Below are 15,856 nucleotides of genomic sequence, written 5' to 3' on the forward strand. Positions count from 1 at the left end.
AAAATGCGGCTAAAATCATGACCAAACCGATTATCGGGAGAAACCGTTATATGGGGGCTTGACGATATCGTGGACCTATATAGACTATCTTCTAACCAGCAGGCAAAAGGCTGACATGTGCAAAATTTTAGTTGCCTTAATTCGTTTCGACTCTAACGTGATGATTATTTCGATAATTTATTAACGGAATGACAAACGTAATAAATAGTCCTACTGCTATAATCGCCAAAATAACAAATATTTTAACCGGTTACGATTTGCATAAAGCTCTAAATAAGCTCAAAATACATAGTATTCGTAAAAATTTAATTAGATTTAGCACATAAGGATAGAAGTAAATCTTTCAAATATATATGTTTTATCTGTCTTTAAATGCTATCTAAAGCCGTAATATGTACGTCTCAAACTTGACTCAGATATGGGTCATACCTTTATTAAATTAAGTTGAAAATTGCTAACTTGACAACATATTCTATAAAAAAAGTCTGCAACATCCTACTTTTTCCTTTCTCTGCTGACTTAAATCTGTGCTTTGTTCGTTCGTGGAGAAAATTGACTTTGAGTTAATATGTATCATTTTGAAAAAACAACGTTCGAACTTTACAGCGATGTATGTTAAATGACTCAAAACAGTGCTCGTAATTAAGAATAGCTTGGGCTGTTTTTGGTAATAATTTTTTGCAATCCAAATTTTCTAAAATGGCTGGTAATTAAATCTGATATGCCTGAGCCATAGTATGTTGTGATTGTTATTTTTTTCTGATAAATTAATACATTTATATTCTATCGAACCGAAAAAACGTTATTCATAATCCTAAGCCTTTTCAATTATTGTGCCTCATCTTTATGGACGCTAAAATAGCAAATAAATAAATAAAATTGCCCCTAGAAAGCGAAGACCTCAATCGAATTGAAAAAAAAAAAAATTCACTTCCCAATAATGTAACAGAAATTTCTCTCTTTAAGTGCGACATGATTTTTCGTTAATCTTAAATCTTGGTATAAATAGAGGAAATACGCAAGGAGGTAACCGGACTCCCTTTGAGATGCCTATGTTTTGCCATTTTTGGTGCATTTCCTGTGGAGAAGTTTAACCTTATCAACAAAAAGTGGTCTGGATATGCAATTCCCTCGTATATACTAAGATTTCCGCAAAAATATAAACTCACTTCTGGGAATTATGAGAAAGAATTGGACTTGGTTTAAATATTTATTTTTGTATCAGATATGAAAATTTATAATATTGAGCCACTCGCTATAGCAACTCCCCCCAAAAGGGGATCATAATATCTCTAATAAAAGCGATAGGCGAATTTTCTTCAAACTTCTGATTTCAACACTAGTTCTGGTGTAAAATATATATATGATTTTCCAATGGTGGATTACATTTTTGAAAAATGTAAATCAAAATAAATAAATCCATAATTTAGGAATTTTATTTGTATTACTCTAAGGACAAATATCAAAATTAGTAATCTTCAAAATTTATTATTTTAAAAAATCTGCCTTTTTAACGTTCGCAAATCTCAATATTTCTATGAACCTTAAATCTAGTATAAAAATCGATTCCTTTCTCCTGCTTCATTCTTACCACAAACTGTATTAAAATTAACTTTATTTTCCATTTTTTTTCCTTCAAATTTAAAAGTATTTTTTTTTTAACATAACCGTTACATTTTTCAATTGGTATAATTAACATGACGGGAAAAAAACTTTCATTGAAATAAATAACAATTATACCACAATGTATTCTAGGAAATCAAACGAAATTTCTTCGAAGCCCTTAACAAAGAGCAAACTTAACAAATAAAAGCAATTTTCGGGTAAATCCTTTTGGATGCCCCCCTGCGGCTATATAAAGTACCACAATTGTGATCAATTGAGTTTTAATTTAGTTTTTTTTTTCGTTTCGTTTACAACATTTCCAAATTTAATGTCAGTTACTTCTCAGCGGTAGTCTTGGGTCGATTCAATTGGTTTTTTACTTCGTAGCTCTGCGCTACTTTGAATAGAAAAACAACCCTCTTTTGTTGGCTTGGCAGGCAGAGGAAATAAGTTTCAACTATGATTTGAAACATATTATGTGTATCCTTGAAAAAAAATGAAACTCACACATACGGCCACACGAAAGTATTCACTGACACAGTTGAGCGCACACTCTTCTTCTTCGTCGTCTATATGCTATGCTATGTTACGTTGTTGTATATTGTATAAATTGTTACCAATACTCTTGAACAAAACAAAAGTAAGAAGAAGATGAAAAAAACAACAAAACATATACTTTGTTTAAAATTGTATGCTGCTGCTGCGGCTCATTCTGCCAACGTTGCCTACTACTCCACCACTACAGAGGAGAAAAACTCCGCCCTACTGTTTCATTGCAGCTGACATGACATGTTTTGGCAAAGAGAGGGTGGAGCCTAAGCAACTCTCCCAAAACACTAACGGAAGCAGAGTGGCAGAGAAGTTGGTTGAAAAAATTACAATTTTTCATTCATTGTATTGACAAATTTACTCATTCATTCTCCCTCTCTCTCTTGAAAAATGAGAGCAGTTACCATGGCGCATGATGAGATTCTAATTGGATTTGCTCTGTTATTACTCCCAGAGTCATTCCTTTCTCCATTTGTGGTTGTAACAAATTTGTCGCACACAAATGGCAACTGTTACGTCGTTCTATGGATGTGTGGGTGTGTGTGTGTGTATGAATGACGGTATATAAACTCCAATTTCTCTCACACTCATTTCAGCAAACCATTAACACCCAATTACAACTACAAATAGCATATTATGTAGTATATATGCTCCAACGCTGTGTGGGACTGCAAGTATTTGGAGAGTAGATGGGATACTCCTTTATTGGTGAGATTTTATTGTTATATTCAATATTGCTTTATGTGTGTGTTGGTGTGTGCTACTCCAAACTTGTGATTGTTAATATTTCGTCTCTTTTCACAATTTGCTTTATTTTTTGCCATTTGATTTCTCCCCCGGGGTGGGCCATTGCCCAGCAAGGCAGCAATGATAGCAGCAATAAAAACGAAAAACTGTTTGAAAATATAACTTATTTTTAAGTATTAGTAATACTTAAGAGGGATTTTATTTATTTTCTTCAACAGTTGAATGGGCATTACCCAAACTAAGGAGCGTGTGAAGTTTTAGTTTTAGATGGAAGTAATGAAAATAGTTTACTGACATTTTTTAAAAAAAGTTTTTGAAAATTTGTTTATGAAAGTTTTTTGTTTTGTTAAATATTTTTTTCAGCCAAAAAACTTTTAGAGAATAGAGAATTTAGTATAAATTATAAATATTTAAAGTCACAAAGGTAGGTAGCTTCTGTGTTCAACATCACTTATTCGATTTTCCGGAAAAGATTTTTATAAGGTCGATAACAGCGATTGGAAATGTAAATCAGGGCTTCTTGTCGAGTATAATTAAAATGTGAACCACAAATATTTTTTTTTCAAAAGTAAATGGAAAGAATCGCTGCTAATTAAAAAGAAAATATGAAACTTTCAAAATTCCATACATTTGGGATCTATCCTAAAAAAAATAGGGAAAATTGTTTAATTGTTGCATTGTTGTTAATTTTTATAAAAACAACGTTTGTTTATTAGTGGAGAACGATGGAAATGTTTACCAGGGGGTAAGGCAGGGAATACCTGGGTTTTGGCTACAGACACAGCGAATTATGGCTTAAGACACCATTTCTTTTTGGACGATATCAGTTTGAAGGCTTTTGGAGGCCGTCTGTCTGTCTGGTATGCACGATTACTCGAGAAAGGAAATTTCCGATTTTGTGTAAACTTGATACATGTTGATATCGTATAAAACATCCCACTTATTCTCTAATAAAAAATCTTTTGATAAAAAAACCGATCATGTAATACCCTACAAAATGTTGGGAGACTTCGTTTTTGAAATAATGTTATGAGCCCTGCCCAGATGATACCCTTAGGTTTGTGACCGGGGGCATTTGCACAATACTTACGCACTCTGTCGTGTTGTTACATTTTCACACGAAAGTTGTGGCAAAAATACAAAAAAATCCAATGGATGCAAAAATGCTAGACTACTTCCCTCTCTCCTCATGCAAAATTCTGGTCGATTGGTTTTCAATTGCTAATTGTAAAATCAGAAAAATTTTAATTTTTTAGGTCTACTTAAACTCCTAAATGTACATCTTCAAAAACAATAGGCTTTAATTCTGACCCATTTTTTATTTCCCACACAAATCTCTCTGTTTTTTTTTTTGCGCTTTCATTTTTGCTTTCAGAATACATTTTCGAAGATTACTCGACCTATATTTTTTTTTGTAATTTTTAAATGCCAAGAATTGTGTTCTTAAAATGTTCAACGACCTCCTGACCATGAAAGGGTGAATTTTATAAAATGTATTATAACCACAATTTTGAAGGAACTGGAGATATTCCCAAAAAATTTCGTGGAAAAATACATCCCAAAAGAAAGCCGTTATATGAGGGAGATACGAAGACGTGGTCCAGTATAAGTATTTTTTATAGGTTGGCTTAAATCATCGAAATAACAACAATTTGTCGTACACCAAATTGTGTAACAAAAGTCTGCGTACCATTCTGGCTGGGAGTGTTACAAAGATTTAGATTAATTCCAACCATTGAGATTTCAAAAAATTTGGAAATTGTCTGTTGGAAAGTAGGTTTGGATCTTGAAAATACTTAAAATTTGCCAATACCGCCATTTAACAACGAATAATAATGCCATATAACAACGAATACAGTTATAGGACGGATATTCAAAAACGTCCCCCAATGTATAGAAAATACAAGCTTAGAAAATACAACGCTCAACCCTAATCTTGCGACCTATATCACGGTTTCAACCAGCAAGTAGGAAGACAACAGAAGCTTGTCAAGAGAACAAAACTGAAGAAGTGAAACATAATTTTGCTCCGCTCGAGTTTGTTTCTCAACTCAGATACTGCTCTCAATTAAATTTCCCAAATTCATAAACGCTGCCTTTCGTCGTATATCCAGACCTTTTTTAAGAATTCCATTAAAAGTTGTCTCATAATCTTGTCCTTTGACTGTTGTCTTTGTTATTCGCTCTTTCAGCACATTTTATAACATCTATATGTGACAAGTCAGAGAGTAACATGAAGCTGGCAACTAAATAGAAAGAAAAAAGGAAACAACAGCGAAACAAGTCCTTTTGCCAAAGTTGTAAGATTGTACCAAAACTGTAAAAAAACTGTGAACAAGAAATTGAACGAAATAAGAAACGAAAAACAATTTGAAATATAATTTCACGCTCTGGTGAAGACAACAACAGAAGACACACAACAATTTAGAATTTGTCAGACAAGGGTACATATGTATACCAAATAAATATATATTAAGTAAGTGTTTTAGTTAAAGAGTTTAAGGTTAGGTTTATAACCCAACAAAAAAGTGGGTATTTCTGTGGGAAATATACGTATCTTCCTTTTAGAATAAATAAAAACAAATATATTAATAATTTTTATGGACATAATTTACTGTTACTGAAGATTCATTATCTTCAGCATGTGTAAAAGTTATTCGATGAAAATAAGTCTCTGACTAATATAGCCACAAGGCATAATTGTCCAGGTTTTGAGTCCAGATATTTGAGTTTTGCTATTAAAAAGCATAAAAGCCGAATTTTCTTTTGCGTCGTTGACTTTACATGCTGCGATCATAGATTTATAATAAATTTTCCAAAAGTATGCAATGATTAATTTACTTATAGTTAATGGGATCTCTAAAATTTAATGTGGATTCACCATATTTAGTTCAAATAAATTTAGAAAAAGCAAAATGTTTATTTTTTCGACATTTATATATTTTTTTTAAATGTTGAAATATATCCAAAAATCAAACGTATCTATTTATTGTATCAACGATGCACAACCCTCAACCATAAGACAATTTTAAAATAGGTTATCTTTAATTTCCCTAAAATTAACTTTATATAAACTTAATGTCAGAACCTATAAAAGTGGAGGTTTACCCTTACCAATAATGTTTGGAAAATTTTATAATTTTTATAATTTTCTTCCGGAAGTGGTCTAAATCATTATTGCTCGGTCTAAATCATTATTGTTTTTCGAGTGGATTTGCAGATTTCAATGAAGAAATTTTATACCTTTGTACCTACTTCGTCGCACACCGAATTGGATAAATGGATTCTGCGTACCCTTCCAGCAGGGAGTGTTACGAAGATCTAGACCTATCTTGAAACTTTTTAAGAGTAATTATCCACGAGACTGAGGGCACAACACCTTTGGCTTTGAAAATGCGAGTTGGTATAGCTTCCACATAACCCTACAACCGGAATTATGAAATTGTTGGGATATGTTCCTAGCCGATGTATTACATTTTGTCCATAGAGGTCCAAAGAACGATCTATATAGGACCAAATTGTGGTATTTCGGTATTTGGAGTTCGCAAAAGACATAATTATCGGTTATTTAACACGGTTCGGGAGTTATATCAAAACCACCGAATTTTGTGTTCGGATTTTTAAAAAAAAAATTCCTCAAAGTCGAAAAAGGCCAAAAAAATAAGAAAATTTACAAAAAATATCTCAAATTTTAGTTGACACTGTAACCTTTGCAGAGATATGTGCTGTGGACCCGGTAGGCCGCATACTGTCCATTACATTGGTATTTTTAGTATAAGAAACTTCGCTTCGCGTAAATGGTGTTGGACTTTCTTAAATAGCGGTCTAACCCAGTTCTTGGACCCGGATTTTTGGGTCAAATATCCGGGTATTCAGGTCCGTCCCTCAGTTTTTGGTCTCATGTTGCTTTCACAGTTTTGATGTATTTGTATCAAGTGTGTCAATCCATACATACTATTCGAATGCTTTTATATGAATTTCAGGGATAACTGGTGAATGTTTGAGGTTCCTCATAGAATCAGAGTCGATTTATGTATGTCAGTCCGTACCAGGTTCTAGATATCAGATACGCCTCAGAAATACTTCTGCCAAATCTTATTGAGTTTGGTTCAGATCTGGATATAGCTTCCACCCGATATCTTTATCCGATTTCATGATTATTGAGCACCAAATATGTAATATCAGTCCAAATCTGATTCAAAAATTATAACTGCTCCAAAGTCATAACACACATTCAAAAAGGTCAATACAGGGTGACATGAAAAAACTGCATGGCCGGCGCTTGAGTTCTAGTGGCCAACCGAAGGTGTACATTTTCAGCCGACCTCTTTGGCAAGTATACACGATCATTTTGTTTGTTTACAAACTGCTGGACAACGAATGTTTTCTCATCGGAGAAAACCAAATTCGGCAGTTCACCACTTTCGGCCAAGCGAAGCAACTCTTTAGCTCTTTTGAGTCTATTTTCTTTCTGTTCCGGTGTAAGTTTTTGCACTTTTTGGAATTTCAATGGCTTTACCCCGAGTTCATTTTTCAATATTTGCCTAATGGAATATTGCGATATATTCAGCTCACGAGCCATTTTTCGGCCAATGCGACGCGGATTTCGATTAAGTCGCTTCTTTACTTTTTGAACCATTTCTGCTGATGTTGCTGTTTTCTCCACTTCCACTTCCTTGACGTTGGGTTACGCTACCAGTATCACGGTAACGAGCGATGCTGGATTGCTCTAGCGATAGCCGCTTGTGGTTTTCCAACCAAATATAAAGAAATCACACTATCACGCTTGAACTCCATCACGAATAACTTTTTTTTCTGGAAAATGCTTTTGTACGCTTGTAAAAAATGTAATCAACTGTCACTGGAAAAATTTTAACAGCTGTCGGACGAGTGGTTTAGAAATGACAGCAGTCTGAAGTTGGTTGCAGTTTTTTCATCTCACCCTGTATTAGTCGGAAAACCGAGTGATTTCTTCAAACTTGTTAATAATTAAATTTTAACTCTTCGATATTTTTTTAATTTTGAAATTAAGACTCCTTGGAACCCTCCAGTCTTTGGTATATAGTATTTTCAGTATATTACTGATACAAATATTTGGGTAGAAAATTTTAATTTAAACCTCGATCGAATCACTAAGGAGTTCGAAATTTTCAAAGCCTTCACCAATTCGAAGGAACTTTAAGAATTGCCAAAAAATTTCGTCGAAAAATACCACTCAAAGGAAAATCGCTTTATGGGGGAAATATGAAGTAATTTTTTGTCGTAGAATGTAGTAGCTATTACGAACTTCAAATATGAAATTTGAAACAATTCCGAATAAATGGAGGGGCCGATATATGTTTGCTATATGAAGATGTGGACCTACATAGAAACTTTTCCGTCTTTTCCGTACGAAATTATCCGGTTAATAATGTCTCTAAGATCATCAAAATACCGAGTATTGTGAGGTATCGTTCTATGGGAATATACGAAGACGTGTACACATTACACATTTTTGGTCATAGGCTGTAGTACCCATTACGAACTTTAAATTGATATTTGAAAGAATTCCGGTAAGAAATATCGTTGCAATCATCAAAATATTTATTATCGGGGGTACCGTTTTATAGGGGTTATATGATATATAGACAATTGTCTTCCAGAGGGTAAACTACTTAGAAGGATCTGCTGTGGATTTTCAGATAATTCCATTGAAAAATTTGGCTAAAATCAAAATACCGAATATCGGGTGGCTATAAGATATCTTAAATCGATATAGCTCTTCTTTGAACTAGACCTGACTGCAGACAAAAGACTGATTTGTGCAACCATTTAGCTTCATATCTTAATTCGTTCTGCCTCTAGCGTGATTACAACAGACGGACGGACGGACAGGGCTAAATCGTCTTAGAATTTTACGCTGGCACAAACAGAGACCACTGTGCCGTCCTCCCAAAATAAATTCACTTACAAAATTATAACATAGATGATAAACAGAAACGATAGCGTGGATATCATGGATGTACAGGTTCTGTGTGGCAAGGAGAGAGCAAGACGACAGGCTACGAATACCAGATATTCACTTTTAGTTACTTGTACAACATGCAAATTCTGGCATTGTCTTTAGCAACTCTCAAGCCATCCCACCACCTAATTTACCCACTCGCCACGGTGTGCTGTAACTAGCGGCCGCCTTGTCAACACACCGTGCGAGTGTTTGAATTGAAATGCGAAACAAAAGGACAAAAGACCGTTGGAATCTTGGCAAAGAATCTTTTTGTATAATTTCCAGAGAAATTCAACAAAAGGCAGCAGATAAGAAGGAATATGGCTGGCTGCCTAGTATGGGCAGGGAAGGGCAGGACAAGACAAGAAGCAAACGTAGCATATAAAGTCGTAACAGAGTTCAGTTTACCCAAGAATTGTCAGCCTGGTGACAAATGAGAGGAATGGTTGAAATATTTGACCTCCTTGTTTTGCAAAGACCATGCTCGCTCTTAGCCTTAACTTCACCAGTTTTGTCTCAACGTTGAAATCTTGGCGGTCTGGTGTATGATTGCTGGTATCTTTTGGTATTTCACGGGGAATGGCTGGCGGTTGTGGGTTGAGCTGTGATACAAGAGATGTTTTGTGTGTCGGTGATATTAAACCGGAAATAAAACAATATCCGCTGAAATTTGTATTGTATTATTATCCGAGGATGGTGACAATGGTGGTTTGTCTTCGAAGACCAGGACTTAAGAAATATCATTTTTGTGGTTATTGTACATTAAATTGGCGTATTTTGAAGAATTTTTTCATTTTGAAGCTTTGCCTGGGTCCTTTGACATTTACAAAACAAAACTTGACAGAGGTCGTTGTGTTAGCTATTAATTGACAAACAATTTTGTTAATGCGTAGCCGGCGACTCTCACACTTTTAAACGAAGGACATTCTGTGTGTGTGTGTGCGTGTGGGGGTGTGCGTGCGTGTTTTTGGCGTGTTGGCGTTTTCGCACTTCAAATTAAATTAAAATATTTTTGGCTCCGGATTATGTCGAGGACTATTGATGTATGTTTATGACACATTTTATTTATTTATTTTTTTTTTTTTCAAATTGTGACATATCAAAATAACATCTGTGGCCGGGGGAGGAGGAGGAGCGAAAAGTGTGTGATCTTATTAGGGCACGTTTATACTTTTACATTTATTTATGTTTACAGTGAAATATAACATTTTATTTCGGCAATGAGCCGTAAAATTTGCTGAAATTTTGAAAAATGAAATCGGCAATTGTTCAAATTTCAATATTAAATACCTATTTTTACAAAAAATATTATGGAAGTTGTCTTTTTGTCCAAAAAGTTCAATACATGGCCATGAATTGGAAAAGTTTTAAAATGTGAGACTTAAAAAAATAATTGGAAATAAGTAAGCAAAGGCTACAGTCGTGCGGGGCCGGCCATGTGATACCCTACAACACAACAATAAGTTAGAAGCCCCCTTATGTTCAAATCCATTTTGAAAGATTTCGTTTTCGAAATAATCTCATAGGGCCCTGCCCAGGTGTTACCCTTAGGCATTTGACCGGGGGCATTTGCCCAATATTTACTTACTACGTCGTGTTGTTGGGTATTCAAAACATTTTCACACCAAAATTGTGGTCTATTTAAAATTAAATATAATCCAATGATCATCCTAAGTGCTCGACATGCTCCTTAACCTCTCCTCATGCAAAATTCCGTGTCGATTGGTTTTAAATTGTGACCTGTATAGCATCTGAAAAATCAGGAAAATTTTAATTTTTTGTCCAAATTTACATCTTCAAAAACAATAGGCTTTAATTCTGAAACTAACCCTACCCCTATGCCAAATTTTGTTTGGATCAGACGATCATTGTGACCTGTACATAATACCCTCAAAAAATAGTGTTGCAGGGTGTAGAACAAAATTTTGAAAACCTAAAATTCAAAATTGTAAGTCAAATTCAAATCGCTACATATCCGATATGTTGGCTATCAGTATCACTGTAATGGTCAGTAGTGATCTTCTAAAAAATTTGTGATTTGGTCGGGATTAAAAATATTCGCGGTTTTGTGGAAATTTTCGAAATTTTTAACATAAAAGTTATGAGTTATTTTACCCGTTAAATATTGTCCGAAGACCGTCCAAATTAGTAGGCTTCTGCCCAGCCCTAAACTCTAACTCCATCCAAAATTTCGTGTTGATTGGTTTATAATTGCGGCCTGTAGAGCAACTGCAAAATGAGGAAATTTTTCAGTTTTTGGTCCATTTCAACCCCTAATTATTTTACGATCATCTCCAAAAGCAAAAGGGTCCTATTCTGACCATAACCCCACCTCCATTTTCAATTTCGTTACGATCGGGCCATTATTGTGACCTGTAGATTGATTACAAATTAACATGGACAGACGGACATACATAGCTAGATCAACTCAGCTCGGCGAGATAGGAAGATCCATATATACTTTCCTATGTGGGAAACCAATATTTCGAGGTGTTACATAATTTTTGGCCCAATCAAAATTATAATACCCACAACACATGGTGTTGTAGGATATAAATATCGGTCGGTTTTGCCGACAGTTGTACACCCTCAGCCAATGTTCAATTATTTAAATATATTTTGACTTCAGTTATGATTATTCAAATTGTTGACCCTCAAAGGAATGGACCAGTATTGTCAATTTCGTATCGGAGCAAAATAAATACAGGGTAAGACAGAAAAACTGCAACAAAGTCAAATGCCATAATTTTTACATTTTTTTTTTAATTTTATTGAATGAAAGCAAAAAATGTCGGAAATAGCATCAAATTTTGGAATAAGTTTAGATTTGTTTGAAATGGTCACCTTTGGCACGAATTATGGCCTTCAAACGGCCCATGAAACAGTCACACGACGCCGAATGTTACTCTGCGGTATTTTGGCCCATTCCCGGCGAAGCGCTTGCTTGAGGTGATCGACACTTTGGTATTTTTTAGTGCCAACATTGCTTTGCAAAACACTCGAAACACAATAGTCCAACGGATTGGTATCCGGCCATTGTGCGCTGGAAATGAAGCGAGGAACTTCGTTTTGTAACCATTCTTGGGTGGCGCATGCTGAGTGCGATGGTGCTGAGTCCTGTTGGAATGTCCAAGGTCTGCGGCCAAATTGATTGCGTCCCCAAGCTTTAATACAACCTCCAGAATATTTTCGCTATAATATTCGGCATTTATTCTGAAGCCACGGTCGATTAATACAAGCGGAGAGCGACCACCGGCTGTTATGGCGGCCCACTCTATTATCATGGCCGGCGCTTGAGTTCTGGTGGCCCATCGAAGGTGCACATTTTCAGCTGACCTCTTTGGCAAGTAAACACGATCATTTTGTTTGTTTACATACTGCTGGACAACGAATGTTATCTCATCAAAAAAAAACCAAATTCGGCAGTTCACCACTTTCGGCCAAGCGAAGCAACTCTTTAGCTCTTTTTAGCCTATTTTCTTAATTTTGTGGTGTAAGTTCTTGCACTTTTTGAAATTTGGCTTTAGCCCGGCGTCATTTGCCGAATAGAATATTGCGATATGTTCAGCTCACGAGCCATTTTTCGGCCACTGCGACGGGGGTTTCGATCAAGTAACTTCTTTACTTTTCGAACCATTTCTTCTGATGTTGCTGTTCTCTTCCGTCCACTTCCTTGACGTCGGGCTACGCTACCAGTATCATGGTAATGAGAGATGGTACGAGACACAAACGCTTTATTCACATTTAAATGCTGGAGTGCTCTAATCATAGCCATTTGTGGTTTTCCAGCCAAATATAAAGAAATCTCACTATCACGCTTGAATTCCGTCACGAATAACTTTTTTTCGGGAAAATTCCCACCAAAATGCTTTTGTACTCCTTTAAACAATATAATGAGCTGTCACTGGAATAAGTTTAACAACTGTCGGACGAGTGGCTTAGATATGACAGCAGTCTAAAGTTGGTTGCAGTTTTTTCATCTCACCCTGTATATTCTTGATCAGCATAAAGTTCTATGACGATTTAGCCCTGTCCGTCCGTCTGTTGTAATCACGCTAGAGTCAAAACGAATTAAGACAGGAAGCTTAATTTTTTCACAGATCAGTCATTTATTTGCAGACAGACCAAGTTCGAAGATAAGCTATATCGGTCCACGATATGGTATAGTCACAATATAACCGTACCCCTCGATCTTTTGTTATTTTGACGATTTTAGCCACATTTTTCAATGGAAATATCTGCAATTCTACACAAGGAGTTCTTTGTAAGTACTTGACCCCCTAGAAAATAATTGTCGATATAGGTCTACGATATCGTACATCACCCATATAACTGTACTACCCGATATTCAGTAATTTGATGATTTTAGCAAATTTTTATACCCTCCACCATACTACGGAGGGTATATTAATTTTGTTATTCCGTTTGTAACTCCTCGAAATACTCATGTCAGACCCAACAAAGTGTATATGTTCTTGATCAGCATAAAATTCTAAGACGATTTAGCCATGTCCATCTGTCTGTCTGTCCGTCTGTCTGTTGTAATCACGCTATCTTTCGAACGAATTGAGATAGAAGGCTAAAATTTTGCACACATGTATATTTTGACAGTAGGCAGGTTAAGTTTGTAAATATAACGGTACCTCTCGATATTCGGTATTTTGATGATTTTAGCGACATTATTTACCGGAATTGTTTCAAATTTGGCATTTGAAGTTCGAAATGGATACTACAGCCTAGGACAGAAAATTGTCTGTGCAGGTCCACGTCTTCGTATAGCCCCCATATAACGGTACCTCCCGATATTTGGTTTTTTTATGATTTTAGCGACATTATTCACCGGAATTGTTTCAAATTTGACATTTGAAGTTCGTAATGGATACTACAGCCTAAGACAGAAAATTGTCTGTGCAGGTCCACGTCTTCGTGCAGCTCCACATAGCGGTACCCCCCGATATTCGGTATTTTGATGCTTTTAGCGACATAGTTTACCGGAATCGTTTCAAATTTGGTATTTGAACTTCATAATGGATAATACATCCTAAGTCAAAAAATGAGCCATGTAGGTCCACGTCTTCGTATAGCCCTCATATACCATACCCTCCGATATTCGGTATTTTGATGATTTTAGCGACATTATTTACCGGGATTGTTTCAAATTTCGCATGTGAAGTTCGAAATGGATACTTCAGCCCATGCCAGAAAATTGTCTGTGCAGGTCCACGTCTTCGTATAGCCCCCATATAACGGTACCTCCATATTCTGTATTTTGATGATTTTAGCTACATTATAAACAGATTTTTCTTCAAGTTTCGCATTTAAATATTGTAATAACTTATGGCAAAAGTTGCCTATGCAGGTCCACGTCGTCGTATAAGCATTCGGTATTTTTAAGATTTTAACAGAATTTTTAACGGTTTTTTTTTTTTTTTTTTTTTGGAAATTGCCAAAATTGGTGGAAGGTATTAAAAATTCGGCCCGGCTGAACTTATGTAATGGCTTATGAAAAAAAACTATCTTGCAGGACCATGTCGTCCTATTGACTCTAATATAACGGCTGCATTTGGTATTTCTAAGAATTTAGCGGATTTTATTGTTCTTGAAAATTGTCTAAATCGTTCAAATGGTGGAGGGTATTCAAAGTTCGGCCCGGCCGAACTTACAGATTTTACTTGTTTTCTATGGAATTGTCTGAAAAGGAGTTCCCTCTGAGTACTTTGCCTCGGGATGAGAATTGTCTATATAGGTGCACTATATTGTACCTCCTCGGTATTTTAATGATTGCTGCGAAATATTTCAATGGAATTGTCTGAAAATCCACACTAGGAGCTCCTTCTGAGGACTTTAGCCCCTAGAATAGAATTATCTTTGTAGGCCCACGTTACCGCATACCCCCCAATACAACGATACCCCCGATACTTGGTATTTTGATGATTTTAGCGTCAGTGTTCACAGGAATTGTTTCAAATTTCGTATTTAAAGTTCGTAATGGGTACTACAACTTATGACACCAGTTCTTATTTGAGCATAAGTAGTACTTTGGTTACTTTGCCTTCGGAAAGCGAATTGTCTATATAGGTGCACTATATCGTACCTCCCGGTAATCGGTATTTTTAAGATTGCTGCGAAATATTTCAATGGAATTGTCTGAAAATCTACACTAAGAGTTCCTTCTGAGGACTTTTACCGCTGGAATAGAATTGTCTGTGTAGGTCCACGATATCGCATACCCCCAATATAACGATACTCCCGATACTTGGTATTTTGATGATTTTAGTGTCAGTGTTCACAGGAATTGTTTCAAATTTCGTATTTAAAGTTCGTAATGGGTACTACAACTTATGACGGTTGTCCATGCAGGCCCACGTCTTTGTATAGCCCATCAGTTCTTATTTGAGCATAAAAATTTGAGCCCGGCTGATCTTAACTGCTTTTTGACTTGCCTTTAATGCACTGCCTGAAACGTGTCTGTCGTGAGAAATGCTCGAAGCAGTGACATAAATTTCAATTGATTCCCAATAACTTCGCAATTTGCTGTTGTAATCAAAAAAACTTCTGTTTTCACAATAATTCATTTCAATGAAAAAAAAAACCGGTAGTCAAAATTGTGATGAATCAATTTATTTGAAGAAAAACAAAATTAAAAAGTAAATATACTTAAAAACATAGTTTTTTTTATAAAATTTTTGTGGCTACTTGCAGAGCCAAATAAAAAAAAATGAGCAGTGGACATCCAAAAATTTTCGAAAATTGAATCAAAAGAAATACAAAAAATCATTACCGCTGTTGTTGTTCGTGTTGTCATTGTCAACCATTGCCACTGTCGTGGCCAATGAACAACAAATATTTGTTAACATTTTAACTTAAAACGGTTTGGTTACTGCTTCTGTAGTTAAATAATATTTTTTTTTTTGGTTTTGTTGTCTTATTTTTTTTTATTTTACAGGTTTCAATTAAAACAGATTTCAA

The sequence above is a fragment of the Musca domestica genome, unplaced genomic scaffold (assembly GCF_030504385.1).
Source record: "Musca domestica strain aabys unplaced genomic scaffold, Musca_domestica.polishedcontigs.V.1.1 468, whole genome shotgun sequence".
Lineage (NCBI taxonomy): Eukaryota > Metazoa > Arthropoda > Insecta > Diptera > Muscidae > Musca > Musca domestica.